The sequence below is a fragment of the Eschrichtius robustus genome, chromosome 11 (assembly GCF_028021215.1).
Source record: "Eschrichtius robustus isolate mEscRob2 chromosome 11, mEscRob2.pri, whole genome shotgun sequence".
In the NCBI taxonomy this organism is placed as follows: Eukaryota; Metazoa; Chordata; class Mammalia; order Artiodactyla; family Eschrichtiidae; genus Eschrichtius; species Eschrichtius robustus.
This window is the reverse complement of record NC_090834.1, coordinates 104,345,587-104,360,352: the sequence shown is the minus strand read 5'-3', so window position 1 is coordinate 104,360,352 and position 14,766 is coordinate 104,345,587. Positions and strand designations below refer to the sequence as shown.

Sequence of the window (14,766 nt, the reverse complement as noted above, 5' to 3'; positions counted from 1 at the left end):
CAAGGCCGCGCCGGCTCCGGGGCCCCCCGCCCCGGCCTGCCCCTGCGCCGGGAGGGGGGCCGTGCCTGGCTGGGAGGAGGCGCCCTCCTGGGGCCCAGCCGCCGCGCGCCGCGCTCCGCCGCCCGCCCTCCGGCCTCCCCTGCTCCCTCCGCCGGAGGCCGACTGGCTCAGGTTAGCACTGACTTGCAACTCGGAGACCCGTTGCCCTGGCAACCCCCGACGCGCGTGCGGCTGCCAATGAGGCGGAGGGAGGGCGGGGCGGGGCCAAGGTGCCACCAGAGCGGGGTACGGGCGCCGGGGCTCGCACCCCGTGTTCCCACCCGACCAGCCCCGGAGCCAGCGCTCGCCGAGGGAACCCAAGATCCGCTGTCCGCAAACCTGGCACCGTGCCAGCACAGACCCGACGACAGACGCTGTCTACACTTCCAGCCACAGCGAGCCGTTTGGTGTGCGGTTGTGTGCGTCCAGAGCTGCAAGTCCAAGAAGAAGGAGCCAAGGACCGAGGAAACGCCGGCGCGCGACCCAGGACTCTGGACAAGTGGCTCTCGAGGACGGACTGAGGGGCGCGGTCATTGCCGGCCGTTCGTGTCCAGCGGCGTGGGCCCAGTCTTCCCGCTGGGGTCACTTTAGGATAGTAACTCACACCATTGTTCCTTTCTGGGCTTTTTCAGACTGGGTCACAGCTGAGGATCTGCGGGGACCCAAGCTTGGCTCCGCCCCCCTCCCCCGCCCAGTGCACCCGCAGTGCACAGCAGGTTCCTGGTTCGTGCACTCACACCCCCCTCTCCTGCCGAGTCCCTCCAGCTATGCTCAAGGTCGGTGTGTGGCTGCGGTGGACGGAGGACTGGCGCACACGAGCGCCTTTGAGCACCACCAGTGATGACCACGCTCGTTCTGGAACCGTTCCTCTTGCTCACGCTCCCACCTACAGCTTTTTGCCCATGACTTCTCCCCTCCTGCACCAAGCCCTCCTGCCAGAGCTGCCAGCAGAAACACTCCCTCTGGTTTATTGCCAGCCTGCCATGGGCCCAGCACTATGCTGAAAGCATTGCGCTGAGTCCTTGCCACAGTCTATGAGGTAGGTACCCTCCTTGCCCCAATTTTAAAGATGGAGAAACTAGCCTGACTCTCCAACTTTTGCTCTTAACCAAGTACCACTCCAATAAATGGAAACAATGACTCCACCTCTGTCCATGAATTTTCTCACAGCAGAGCCTCAGTCTAACTCTTACGACAAAGGCATTATTAATCCCATAGGAAAGATGAGGAAAGTGGCCCCAGAGGGATTAGGCAGGCAACTTGCTGAAGGTCACACAGCGAGTAGAGTGTACAGCCAGGAAGTCAAGTCTGCAGGCTCCAGGCCTCCTCCATCCTGCCTTCCCACCTTGGTGGGTGTGACCATGTAATTGGCTGCAGGGACAGACCTCTAGACGGCATCTTGCCCTCTGACCCACCCCCACTCCCATCTCCACTACAATCTGGGAAGGAGGCCAGCCCAAGGGCAGACAGCAGGGGCCAGTGCAAGGAGAGGATGAAAACTACAACCCCTGAAATGTAAGCTGGCTGGGGCAGGTAAGCTTGTCTCCTTCCCTGCTGGCACAGGGTCTGGCACATAGTAGTTCATTCCATGAAAATTATCAACATTTTAAAAGATGGAGGCGAACTTTACATAGAGTGAAATGCATAGATCATAAGTGTAGAGTCTGGTGAGTTTTGACGAATGTAAACACCCGTGTAATATTTCCATCACTCAGAGTTCCCTCACACCTGCCTCTTCCAGTCAATCCCAGAGGCAGCCATGATCTTGACCTCTATCATCATGGATCAGTTTTGCCTGCTCCTGAATTTCATATAAATGGAATTATTCAGTGTGTACCTTTTTTTGCTCCTGGCATCTTTTTCTCAGATACTCGATATCTATGTGTTGGATAAAGAAACGAAAGAGCAGAGCAATAGTAGTTGTAATCAGGCAAGGGGTGTCATGGGGTGAACATAGAGACGGGTACTGCTCTGAGCCAGGAGCTAGCCTTGGACCCCTGTCCTGGAACGAAGACTGATAAGATGCAAGCTGAGGTAGAAGACCCGGGCAGAGAATAAGTGGGACCCAGACACCAGATCTGGGATGTAGGAGAATTCTGAGCCCCAGCCAGAGGGACTTCAAGCTCCTTCCAGACCCCACCTAAGCCCCAGTCCAACTTACTCCCTTCTACTCATTTGGGAGAACTGGGAAAAGGTGACACCTCAGACACCAGAAGGCTGAGGAAAACCCAGCCAGGCAGCCGGGATAAGAATGAGCACCTCCCCCACAACCCCCCACCTCCTCCTGCCCACCCTCCCCCAGCAGTTTCCCCAAGGGAACATTTGCTGTGGAGGAGGAAGCCCAGCCAGCCCCCCTCACCACATGCTCGGAGCTGGCGCTCCAGCACCAGGCAGCCCTCCTGGGCTCTGCCAGCATGGGCAGGAACTGCATGAGCCCCTGCAACGCCAGCACCAGGCTTGGCAGAGCTTCCTGGGTTCAAGGGTGCAGGGGACCAGCCCTCTTCTTTCTTCGAGTCTTTTTCTTGCTCTGGGTAGATGCTGTACCTTCGCCTCCCACCAGGCCCTTCTCAGTGAGTAAAGGTAGAATGTACTGCCGTTCCGGGCCCACGCAGGCTGACAGTGGGGCAATCGTGTTGATGAATCACACTGTCACTGCGGGCGCCCAGTCCTTGTCAAGGCGTCACTAATGAATTAGCTTCACCCCCAGCACGGGGCCTCTCAGCCTTTCCCCACTCCCCGGGAAGGCAGGAAACTGAAACCTGGGCGCAGGGAGGGGCTCTGACAGCTCCAGGAATGGGCCCAGATCCCGGCCAGCCCCTCTGCCCACATGCGCTGGAAAAATGTCCAAGGAACAGGCCCCTCGGCCCCCCAAAACGGCCTCTCTGTTCCTAATCATGAGCTATAACTGTCCTGCCCACCTCCAAATCTGTATTTTTAAAATAAATTTTTGAAATACAGAAAAAGTACAAAGCCGTCTGTGATAAACACCCCTGTGCCCAGAATCCAGCGCTGACAATTGCTCACATTTTGTCATACTTGCTTTAAATCTATTTTCTTTTAAATAAAAGGAAGAAAACAGCACGTGTAATGTAGAAGTCTCCTTTGTCGCCCCTCCTGTGCCCCCACAAGCACCCCAGACCCCTGACCCACTGACCCTGCCAAGGCCCCTCTGGTTCCCCACCCCCACCCATGCCCCCTTGCTGATCTTTGGAGCCACTGTGGCTGCTGAGACTTGAATAAGATCATGGAATGCTGGCCTCAGTATGTTCTTAGAAAGCAAGGATTTGCATGTATTAGAGCCAACAATGAAATGTCAGAGCTGGGAGGGTGCTTAGCTCCTCTGGGAGATCACAGGCTCTGTTAAATGTCTGTAAGAGGCCAGTGACCCTCATCCCAGAAAAGTGCATGGAGGCTGGAACTCGCTCAGTGATGCACACAATTCCCATGGTTCGTGATCTCCTGAGGGTCTAGTCCAGCTCCCTCATTTGGCCAAAAAGGAAAGCGACAATATCCTTCGTGCCGTGGCCCGCTCCCCTTACCTGCACCGGCCAGAACCTGAGTCCTCAGCGTCATTCATGTATTCATTCAACAAACGTCAAGCCCCTACTTGTATGTCCAGGCACTGGGGATGGCTATGAATGTGAACGTCATAGACAAAAAACCCTGCCTTTGTGGAACTTGCATTCCTGTGAGTGGAGATAATCAAGAAAACGCATTTCGGTGTGTCAGGCAATGATCAGGCTATGGAGGAGATGAAGCAAGGAAGGGACGAGGAGGAATGAGGACCCCATTTAAAACAGAGTGGCCAGGGAGGCCTCACCAACAGGATGGCATCTGAGCAAAGACGGGAAGAAGAGGGAACAAACCAAGCAGACAGAGGTCTGGGGAAAACGCATTCCAGGCAGAGGGGATGGTGATACCAAGACCCCAGTGCAGGAGTGTGCCTGGGTGTCCTGGAGCCACAGAAAGCCCGGGGAGCAAGGGGAGCTTGGCAGCAGACAAGGCCGGAGAGGGAAAGGGAGGGGGCAGACCACGGAAGGCCTGTGGCCTTTGTGAAGGCTTTGGCTTTGACTTTGGGTGAGAGATCACTGGGGGACTTTGAGCAGAGGAGTGACATGATTTGACACACACTTTAACAGGATCCCTTTGGCTGCAGCTGCAAGAAAGATGTGTGCGCAGCGTGTGTGTGTGCCTGTGTGTGTGTGTCTCGGGGTGGGGGGAGGAGTTTGTGTGGCTCCCACCCCTCCCGTCTTGGTTCTCTTCCACAAGGTGATGATGGTTATCATTTACTGAGCACCTACTGGTTATCTAATTTACTTTTCTCCACAGCTTTGCCAGGCAGGTACTAAATCCCCCTGCCCTACAGATGAGGAAACAGATTCAGAGAAGTTAAGTAGCTTGATCGAGGTCACACAGCTGGTCATGGGCAAAGGCAGGATTCCAACCCAGTCCATCTTATTGAAAAGCCAGGCCTCTTCCTGCTATGTCTCATTGCCTCTCAGCTACGGAAAATCAGAGAAACCACCTAGGATGCCGAAATGCTTGCCCCCATCCTGCAAATAGCACAAAGATTTCCAGGACTGCCCTACTTGGAGATCTTGATCCCAGGCCCTGGGGTTCAGTGTTTGCCCAACTGGGGGTGTCCTAGAACCCACAAGGCAAGCCTAGGAACCCCAAAACAGGCTGGGGAGGGCAGAGGAAAGAGGCCCCTAGGGGCTGTGATCTGGGCTCAGGGTTAGCAAATCCCTGTTAGCAAATCCCAGGCAGTCTCTGGCCCCCCATTGGCCCAGAGCCCTTCATTAGACAGCCAAACTCACAAGGCTAGCCCAGACTCCCTAGAAACTGGAGCCTAGACATACTTTGGGGATCACTCTCCCCTGAAAGCAGAGCTCTGAGAGTGACCTGCTTGGTCTGTTGAAAGCTGAGAGTGTCATTTTCCATTCAGTTCCCCCCGCCAACCCCCTTCATCTCTCCCAAGGACACCGGAGCTGGAGCAACAAGGCCAAGGGAGTGAGGCTGACTCGATGGCCAGGGCCACGCCTCCACGCTGTGCATGGGAACCTGACCATCCTAATGGTTCTGGTAGGTTCCACGTTCCAGAATGGTGTCTGAGCGTGATGGCTCCTTCCTTCTGGAAGAGGCCATGGTGGTCACGGCTGGCAGCTGCCCATATGTTAATACCTTCCTAGATCTGTGGCCAAGTGCAAGTCCAGTCTTGCTCCAAGACTACAGACACAGGTCCCAATCATGACCATCAAGGACTTGCCTGGCCTCGTCCGCCTCCCTGTGGCAGGAGCTGCTGAGGGTCACCAGCTTCTGTCCCCGCCCCCCACTTCTTCCTGAGCTCTCAGGCTGACGGGGTGGGGCCCTGGAATGAGCACTGGGCCAATGGATGTGAGCAGAAGTGACGCATGCCACATCCCACACAATCCTCCACTCTCTTTTATTTTCTGCAGTGTTGAAGGTGGAAAGGAACTGGATCCCCGAGTCATCTCTTGGAGACGAGCTATCTGACCCACATTAGACTGTGAAGAAAATGAGAAATAAATTTTTAATATGTTTAACCATTTAGACTTAAGGGTTGTTTGTTACAGAATTGGCCTGGTCTAATACACTTTCTCTCAGTTTCTCAAATGCACCAGCTTCTTTCTACCCCAGGACCTTTGCACGTGCTAGTCCCTATTTTTCCCATTCTACTTGGCTAACATTGCTTATCCTTAAGATTTCAGCTGAAACCTTCCTCTCTCAGAGAATCCTTCCAGATCCCCCAGAGCACACGGGAGTCAAGCCCCTGTGTTACAGATTCTTGAATTCCCACATTTCTTCTTCAAAACACTTATTCCAATTATAATTAAATAAATAATTAACCATGAATTCGTTGAAGTCTGTTTCCTCTGTACCAAGATATAATCTCCATGAGAACAAGGAAAATAAAGGGAACAGTGAACAGGCTAGAGAAGAAACATAACCTGGCCTGAAAGAGTGAATCTCTCCTAGTTTTATTTGAACTGTTACTAATCTGTAGTGTCTTGTAACTAGATTTGTACTTCACAAAGCTAACCTATCACTCTTTAACACTATGTGAATTACATCCTGCACTCCCTTGTAGCAAATCACCCCTTGTAGTATTTGCATGTCACGTAGAAGGTCGCAGGCGATAACCCAGAGACAGACGGACCCAATTACCAGTCTGCCTGACGCCAGATGTGACTGTTTTGAAATAATGCAGGAAGAAGAAGAATGCAAGACCTTCACTACTTTGATCCTTATCATATACCCCAGACTGCAAGCCCCACATATAAAATCTTCTCCGATTCCCCGAGGTGAGGGGCACAGTTCTTGAGGCGCTAGCCTGCTGTGTCTTCCCTTCTGCCTGGCAGGAAAATAAAGCCATCTCTCTCTTCCTCCAAAATCTCTGTCTCCGTATTTCTGTTTGGCATCGGTGCACAGAGAAGCCAAGATTCTGGCAACAGTAGGGACCTTGTTCACTGATGTTCCGTGGTACTCAGCCCTGTGCTTGCTGCATTGTACCTACTCAAGGAATATGTGTTGAATGAATGAATGGGAAGTCTCTCTCCCACAGGTTCCCTGGGGCCATCTGTCCTACTTGAGCTACTCACCCTCTCAGAACCTCAATTCCCACATCTGGAAAAAGTCCCAAATAGTGGTGGAGTGGGGCTGGGGGGTGGGGTGGGAAGTGGGGGGTGGGGGCGGAGGGCGGCTAGGGTGAGGTGAGTAAGGCACTTGCCCCGGGCACAAAATTTAAGGGGGCACCAAAAAGCTCAGTAGTAATCAAGAGAAATAATAGTTGAATGCAATATAGGCAGGTTTGGTACCAGTGCTGTTATCCATATTGGAGCCTGCAGCAAAAGGAAAAATCAGTAGTACGAATCCTGCCTTTATTCTAAATTTTGATATTTTGTTCATCATGAGTTTTTTGCATTAATTTTGATTTTTTAAATTATTGCATTAAGGACTTCCCTGGTGGTCCAGTGGTTAAGACTCCTCGTTTCCACTGCAGTGGGCACAGGTTCCATCCCTGGTCAGAGAACTAAGATCCCACAGGCTGTGCAGTGCAGCCAAAACAAAAAAGGTAAAAAAGAAAAAAAAAAAAATGATTGCATTGAACTACTATTTATCTGCATTCCTCAGTTTGGCGGCACTTCTTTAAATTTTGTGCCCAGGGAAATGCCTCACTCGCCTCATCCTAGTCCCAGCCCTGGAATGGTTTGCAATCACCCTCTCCTCGAAGGGTTATCGTGTCAGTGAGATAACACGGGAGCTGGGTATTATCATTTTGAGATATTAACCGCTGCTCCTCTGGAGGCAGTTTCCTTATATCCCTTCCCCTCCATTCAGATGCTAAATTAGCTTCTCATATTCTGCTCTTCAAAGGAAACTCAGAACAAAGAGTCAATTCCTTGGCTTTGAGTTGCAAAAGAGGCTTTGAAACACAGAGCCCATTTTCAGAGAGAAATATTTTTTGCAAGTCAAAAAGCTTGGCTTTGAACTTGGAGAGCAGGGAACTGATGCTGTAATCCCTGGAGTGGGGAAGCGTGTGTCATCACAGAAGCCAAGATTCCACCCAAAAGGAGATAAAGGTTCAACAACAGGCAGGGGCAGAGCAGTACTCCTAAACCTGTATGCTGGCCCTCAAACGGGTCCCTGGCTACCTGCTCTGGGCTGAGCCTGAGGGTGCCATGAAAAGGTCCCAAGTACATTTGGGGGACACAAAGGCAGAGGGGACCTACACTTCCTTTACCAGGTATGTCCTGAGGATGCAACAGTCCTCCCACAATGCCCCCCCCCCACGGTATGGAGAAGTCTCAGTAGAAATGGAGAACTGGCCCCTCCCCAGAATCCTCTATACACCCCTGTATCATGAGGGGGAGCATCCAGAAGTTTATGCACCTCCAGTGCGGACTTGGTGTGTCTGAGAGCAAGCTGACGGACCTGGAGGAGATGCGTGTGTGGTCCAGGTAAGGCAGCCGAAGGATTGATTGCGTGACCCTGGCAACCAGAGATCAGAGTGTCACGGTTGATTCTGGGCAGGTATGAAACCGCTTGGTGGAGTTTTGCGGGGCTCTGAGGAGCTCCGGTTCTTTATGTCTCAGTGCAGAAAGAATTCAGCGAGAGGCAAAGTGATAGATAAGAAGTGATTTATTAGAATAGGACGCTTGTGAGGCTCACAAGTGGACAGGCGAGAGGATGCCTCGCCCCAAGAACTTAGTGGGCTGCAGTTTTACAATCAAAGGAAAAGTGGCGAGGGGGAAAAGATCACCTTCTTCCTCATTCTTGAGTAGACATCACGCTTCCATCATCAGCTCCTCTTCCATGTCAGGTGGGGGAGTTTTCTTATCCCTGCGTGGTCAAGCCAGGACTGTCATGGCACAATGGAAATGAGCAAAAAGGCGGTAACATATGCTAAAAATGGCATTTCAGGCTTCAGTATAATGTCACCCTTTCCATATATATATATATATATATATATATATATATATATATATATATATATATATATATATATATATATATATATATATATATATATATATATATATATATATATATATATATATATATTGTTTTTGTTTTTAATGTGCCCAGAGGAGCATGTCCTAGGAATCATTAACTTACTGAGCTCACTGGGCAGGAAGTGGGTCTCATGCCATAATTGTTTTATTGTTTGGGGGAGTGTCTCATGCTTCTGTTGCTAAGCAAGTCTGCTTGGTTTTGTGGTTAAGCAAACCTGCTTTCTTGAGTGATCATTAACTTACAGGGGTCTCCCATACTTTTTTCTTTATTTACAATCCCCTAGTAGGATTAACTATTGAATTACCTACTTTGTCCCTTTACTCTGTCCCTATCAGGTGCATGGAGGACAGGTGTGGATGACCAAAGCCCACTGAGTTCACACATCTCAGGGGGAGTCAGCATGGAGGGATGCTTCTCCCCAGGCAGCAAGCTCCATGTGTGCACCCTCCTGGAGAAGGAAATGAAAGGCAGCAGGGGCAGATCCTGACCCGATTGGATTTGAGTCCTGAATGGACAGTTTTGCCAGCTACAAACTGGCACTTGCCATCTACCTCTACAAGGATTAAAGTATGAGTCACTGCAGCTGCTGACTTTCAACACCCCCTGAAAGAGTTCGGGGTGGAGATCAGGAATGAGGCACTCTGTGCTCTGGGAAAAACTGGCAGAACAGGTCTTCAGATAGTTAGATATTTTCAGGAGAAGATTTTATGAGCCCACTTCTTGCATCTCCTTGTATATAGAAAAGCACTAAAACCTTTCATGGTGACGTCTGCTCCTCGTGACAAGCAGCAACCTTCACAAGACTAGCGGCAACCTTCACAAGACTAGCGGCAACCTTCTGCAAAAAATATGCATGTACTCGATTGCATGTACTCCCCCTTCACCAAAATCACATATATACTGACTTCCCCCGCACCTGTTCGGAGAAGTTTCTCAGAGCTATCCGAAATGCTGCCTCTTGGGCTACAGTCCTCATTTTGCCCCAAATAAAACTTAACTCACGACTCTCACACTGTGCATTTTTTTTCAGTCGACAGTTTAAATTCAAAGAGGACTAAGCTGGACTGGAAACAAAGAGATGGATGCCAGTTAGAGAAAGACCAAGGTACATTTCCGAGCTCCTGAGTATGTGCTCGTGAAATGCACGCCTGCTGTGCACACGGCTGAACAGGTGGTGCCCCGCATGCGGGAACCACGTCCAAGGGGCTCCGTTTGCATCAGGAACCTCGTAGATTGGTATACTATTAGGGCAATAGAGGAAGGGCCTGTTTCCCCATGTCTCACAAAAAGCCCTTAAGGGCCAACAGCATCCCTGCCAGGTGTGTAAGGCATCCGGCTCACAGGAGGCACTCCACAAATGCTTATTTCCTTCTTCTTGATGGTAACCCACATGTGCAGGACATTTGAATTCTTTGGGCCTCCCAGCATTCTCCTAGGTTGGAGAACCCCAACTGCTTTACAAGGCAGAACCCACACGTCCTATTATGGAAGCTGAAAACTCTGGGAATTCCCAGCTTCCTTTGCAGGTTGGAAGCAGGCGTGTGACCTGGGAGCCACCCAGCAGAAGCACCCACCCCAGGCTTTGAATTGGAAATGAGAGCAGAGCAGAAGGGACTGTGTAGGATCCCTTCTGAGGACAGGTGGGGACGGCGGCAGCAGGAGGAGCCGCATCCACTGCCCCTGCAGCAAGATTGTCCTACCACGGGGACTCGAAGGGACCACAGGGAACACACGTCACTGGGCCCAGAGCCTCCCAAAGTCTTTCCTGAGCACAGCTTTTTCAGGATCTCGCCCCATCTCTCTCTTAGGATGCCTTTCTTAGACACCTTTCTGGCCTGTCTCTTTAACTGGGGACCTCTGACACACACACACACACACACACACACCCCCCTCTTCTTCAGCAAATGAAAATAAAGCCCCATGCTTTTCACCAGCTGCAAACTTGAGAGCCCCAGTGCAATGATGCGACGGGAAAGGCCTTGTGTTCCTAGCAGAGACCCAAGCGTGCTCTCACTAAGCCGTGAGGCTTTGGGAGCCGGCTGCATCTCTCTGGCTCAGGCTGACCTGGTTTTTACAAAGGTCCTTCCAGGGGTGAAGTTTTATGACTCAAAGAACTTTCTTGGCAAACCCTGTCTGTAGCAGCATCTTGAGAAGCAAGGAGTGTCAGGGCGCCTGGAAGACCCCGGCAGGCCCTCCTCTGACCTTGAATAGAGGCCCCAGGTGGGGATTTCCTGGGTCTGATCCCTCTTCTGAAACATTTGCCGTTCAGGGAACATTTCCATGGGAATGGGTGGCCCTCCAGATGGTCAGAGAGGAAACTGGGGATGGGATTCTGACTTTCAGGCCCTCCATCTGTCTGTGGGTAACAGACCCACTGTCCTGCAGCCTCCCCAGCCAGGGCCTCCCTCCACCCCCCAGGCCTCCCGTTCCCATGAACTGAAGCCTTTTCCCAGCGGGCCAGCTGTCAAGCCCACGAGCTGGTGGATCTTCAGGTCACCACGTGACTCAGGCCAGATGGTGCCTGTCAATATCAGCTGCCACAGCGCCACGACGGGCCTCAGCCTCACACACGTCCGCGTGCGTCACAAGTGGGCACCCAGCATCTGTCCTCATCCTGCCACCCCATCAGCCCTCCGGGCTCCACACCCCACCCCAATGCCGTCAGCGCAGCACCCACCTGCGTCCCCAGACTTCCCCCAGAGGGAGGTCCTTCTGCGTTCCTGCTGAAACGATGAAGGCCCACGGAATGTTCCCAGCACCCGGCAGGTTGTGAGGGCTTAATAAAGGGTAATCATCATCACTGTACACCTCAGAACTGTTTCTAAAATATCAGGGGGTGGGGCGGGCAGGAAGCTTTTGGGAACAGAGTCAATAGGCACCCGCTGAAAGGAGAGACTCGCCTGGTTACAGGTGAGCGGAACAGCTTCCAGGAGGGCCTGGGAGAATTGGCCTCAGAGACAGGGCCCCCACGGGACTTCCCTGGTGGTCCAGCGGTTAGGACTCTGCGCTCCCAACGCAGGGGGCCCAGGTTCGATCCCTGGTCAGGGAACTAGATCCCACGTGCCCCAACTAAAGATCCCACATGCCTCAACTAAAGATACTAAAGATCCCACATGCCACAACTAAAGAGGCGGTGCAGCCAAATAAATAAATATTAAAAAAAAAAAAAAAGAGAGAGACAGGGCCCCCTCAAGAGGCCTCCAGGTTAGGCTGTAAGGCTGTACAGGTGGATCACCCACCCGAACTCTCCCAGACAAGTGGAGGTCTGCTCCCAGAGAAGGGTCCTCGGGGGCCTGTCCAGGGCCAAGCAGGAGTGGACAAAGGCCGGACCCTGTGACAACTTCAAGTCCCCACTCCTATCTGGGACTCGGGTTTCCTCTGCTCCAGCATCACTTGCAGCAGCTCTTCTAGCCCACAGGGCGGGCACGGCTCCTAGCTGTAGCTCAGGCGGTCAGCTGGAGGCAGGAGGCAGCCGCAGGGTGTGGGGAGCCGGGATTTGGACCCAAGCAGTCTGACTCCGGAGCTCAGGCCTGGACAGCTACCCCCTGCAGACAGCCTGGGCCCAGGCGAGGAAAGGAGGCCAGGCTGTTGCTGGTCAGGGCCAGACTGGAAGCTCAAGTCTCAGAGGCGTGAGCGGACGGGTCCCCTGAAAATGAAGCCACATCTGCAGCTCTCCACCGGACAGCACAAAGGAGGGTGATGTGGCAAAAGCCAGTCCCTCCCACGGGGTTTCAGTAACACAAGTGGCCACGGGGTGAGACGTGCCCACCCCTCCTGCCCTGGTGACGCACAGAGGATTGCTTGGCACTGATCCGGCCGTGGTCGTGGGACCTGCCGGGGGTCAAGGTTGGAATGCAGGGCCCTCAGGCCACTGCAGGGAAGCTTGGTTGGGCTTGGTCAGAGTCTGGGCCGGAGGGGAGAGCAACAGGGCACATGCAGAGGGAGAAGGGGCGGCCTGGAGGGCAAAGCACAGGGGTCCCGGGGGCCGCAGTCACGGCATCCACGCAAGGGGTCTGGGCCACAGCAGGGTCTCAGCCGCTGGGCTGCACCGATGCAGGGAGCCTGGGTGACTGACATCCTGGCACAGCGTGGGTGGCACCTAGAGCCCACATCTGGTGCCCCCACTGGCAGGCAGAGTTCATTCGTTCATTTATGTGTTATTCATTCCATTATTTAATAATTACTGAGCACCTGCAAAGGTGCCAGTCACCACCCTGGGCTTTAGAAGTTCAGTGTGAACAAGGCAGACTCGTCTGTGCCCTTTTGGAGCCTCATAACGGAGGAGGGGGACAGAGAAGGGCTCCGTAATAAGGTCAGCGAGGCCCCTGAAACCTGCCCAACCCGCCTCCTCCACGGGGATGCCCGCCTCTCAGCCTCACTTGCTCCCACCCCCCTGGCAGAGCCTTGGGCTGGCCCCTCCACGGGGTCCTTGCCCACAGCCCACTCCCACTCCTTCGGTGCCCACTACTGGCCACTCTGCCCATTTAATTTGAGTTCCCTCCCCGAGGGGTCCTGCCCTGAGTGACTCGGTGGGAAGAGCAAAGGTCAGGAAGCCCGGAATGACTTGGAGTCCACTCACGCCCCCACCAGGAGACTTCCTTACTGGCTGTGTGACCTGGGGCAAGTCGCTCTACCTCTCTGTGTCAGCCTCCTCATCTAGAGATGAGGAAATCTGTGTCCTGCACCAGGCAGGGGCTCTAGAACCACCTAGGTTTGACCTTGGTCCCTCCTGGACCCCCTTCCTGCCACCCCACGCCCTGGGTCACCCCATCCTCAAACGACCCCTTGGGCTGGAGCCCAGGACCCAAACAGCAAGGCCAGGATGGTCTCCCTGGGAGAGAAGCTGCAGGGGGAGAAGACAGGGTCTAAGGGGAGCTCAGGGCTGGGGTCCACAGCTCCAGCTCAGGAAACATCCCGGGGTGGCCCCAGGTCACGTGGCCTGGAAATTGGGTGCAGGACGATGGGGGAGGGCGGGGGAGAGAGGGTGTCATCCGGCACCAGTGTCCCTGACACCATATCCCTTGTTGAGCCGGTAGAGGTAGGGTGGGCAGGAAACACGAGCTGCAGCAGGACAGCGGTGGGGAAGGACATGGAGAGGTGAAACGGAGTGGGCTGCGGCGTGTCTGTGTGTGTGCGCTCACGTCTGTCCTGGAGGTCTCTATACATCTGTTTTTGTGTGTCTGCAGGTCTGGGTCTATGAAGTGTGTGTAGGTCTGCCTGTGTGTGTTTATGGGTCTGCATGTACAAGCATCTTGGGTGTTTATGTGAAGGTGTGTGTTTGTGTATGTGTCTGTTTTGTGTTTCCATATGTTTCTATGTGTGATTGTGTTAGTGAATCTATGTGTAGTTGCCTGTTGGCGTCTATGCGTCTGTATGTGTTTGTATATGCATGTCTTCAGAGGTCTGTGTGCGTCTTGTGTTTGAGTGTGCTTTTGTGTGTGTGCGACTGTGGGCAGGGGGCGCTGGTTGACCCCCTCCCTCTCCCCCAACTTCACTATGGCCAGACTGCTATTGTGGCCCAGCCCTGCTGGCAAGTCTCTGGTTTGGTGACTTACCCTTGATGTTGGGGGCCATGGACCAGCGGGCCGCACCCACAGTCTGTGGGGCTGTCGGTGGGTCCTGAGTCTGGCTGGGTTTGTAGTCGAGATACTCTGTGTCCCCTCCTCCCCTCCTCCAATGCTGGAGCCAGCTGGAGCCACCCACAACCCACATGGAGCCCCAGACAGGCCCTGGACGGCCCCCAGGCCTGCTGCTCAAGACTGCTGGGTACAGCCAGGCCCCAGGGCCAGCAGAGCTGTTCCACAGACTCCCGCTAAGGGGCAGGGGTAGAGATGGAGGGTGGGGACCAATTGCTGGACCACTGAGTCTGCCCTTCTGCATGCGGGGCTGGGCTGCAAGGTGCAGGGGACATCCCCGGCCAGGGGCGGCTGCTGCCTTTCTGTCCTATGCGACTTCAAGCAGCTCATGCACCCTCCTCTCTGGGCCCAGGTTCTTCATTTATAAAATAAGGGGCTGGTGCTAGCAGGGCCACGGCGTACAGTTGTACGGTTGTGTACTGCACAAAAGCACCTGGCAGAGGTGACGGAAGGCTCTGAGAGGCAGCCCAGATTCCGCCTTGCAGGCTGAGGGCCCTGCTCTCAGGCTGCAGCACCTGGAGAAAGAGAGGCTTTTTTCTTCCCGTAAGACTTTTGC

The 14,766-nt window shown here is 53.6% G+C and overlaps 1 non-coding gene across 1 annotated transcript; it reads left to right on the top strand.

The window, feature by feature from the left end:
- The first annotated feature begins 11,550 nt into the window (after positions 1-11,550).
- TRNAG-CCC (transfer RNA glycine (anticodon CCC)) lies at positions 11,551-11,623 on the top strand. Its single transcript has one exon. It is a non-coding gene; the product is annotated as a tRNA-Gly (tRNA).
- Positions 11,624-14,766: the final 3,143 nt, after the last annotated feature.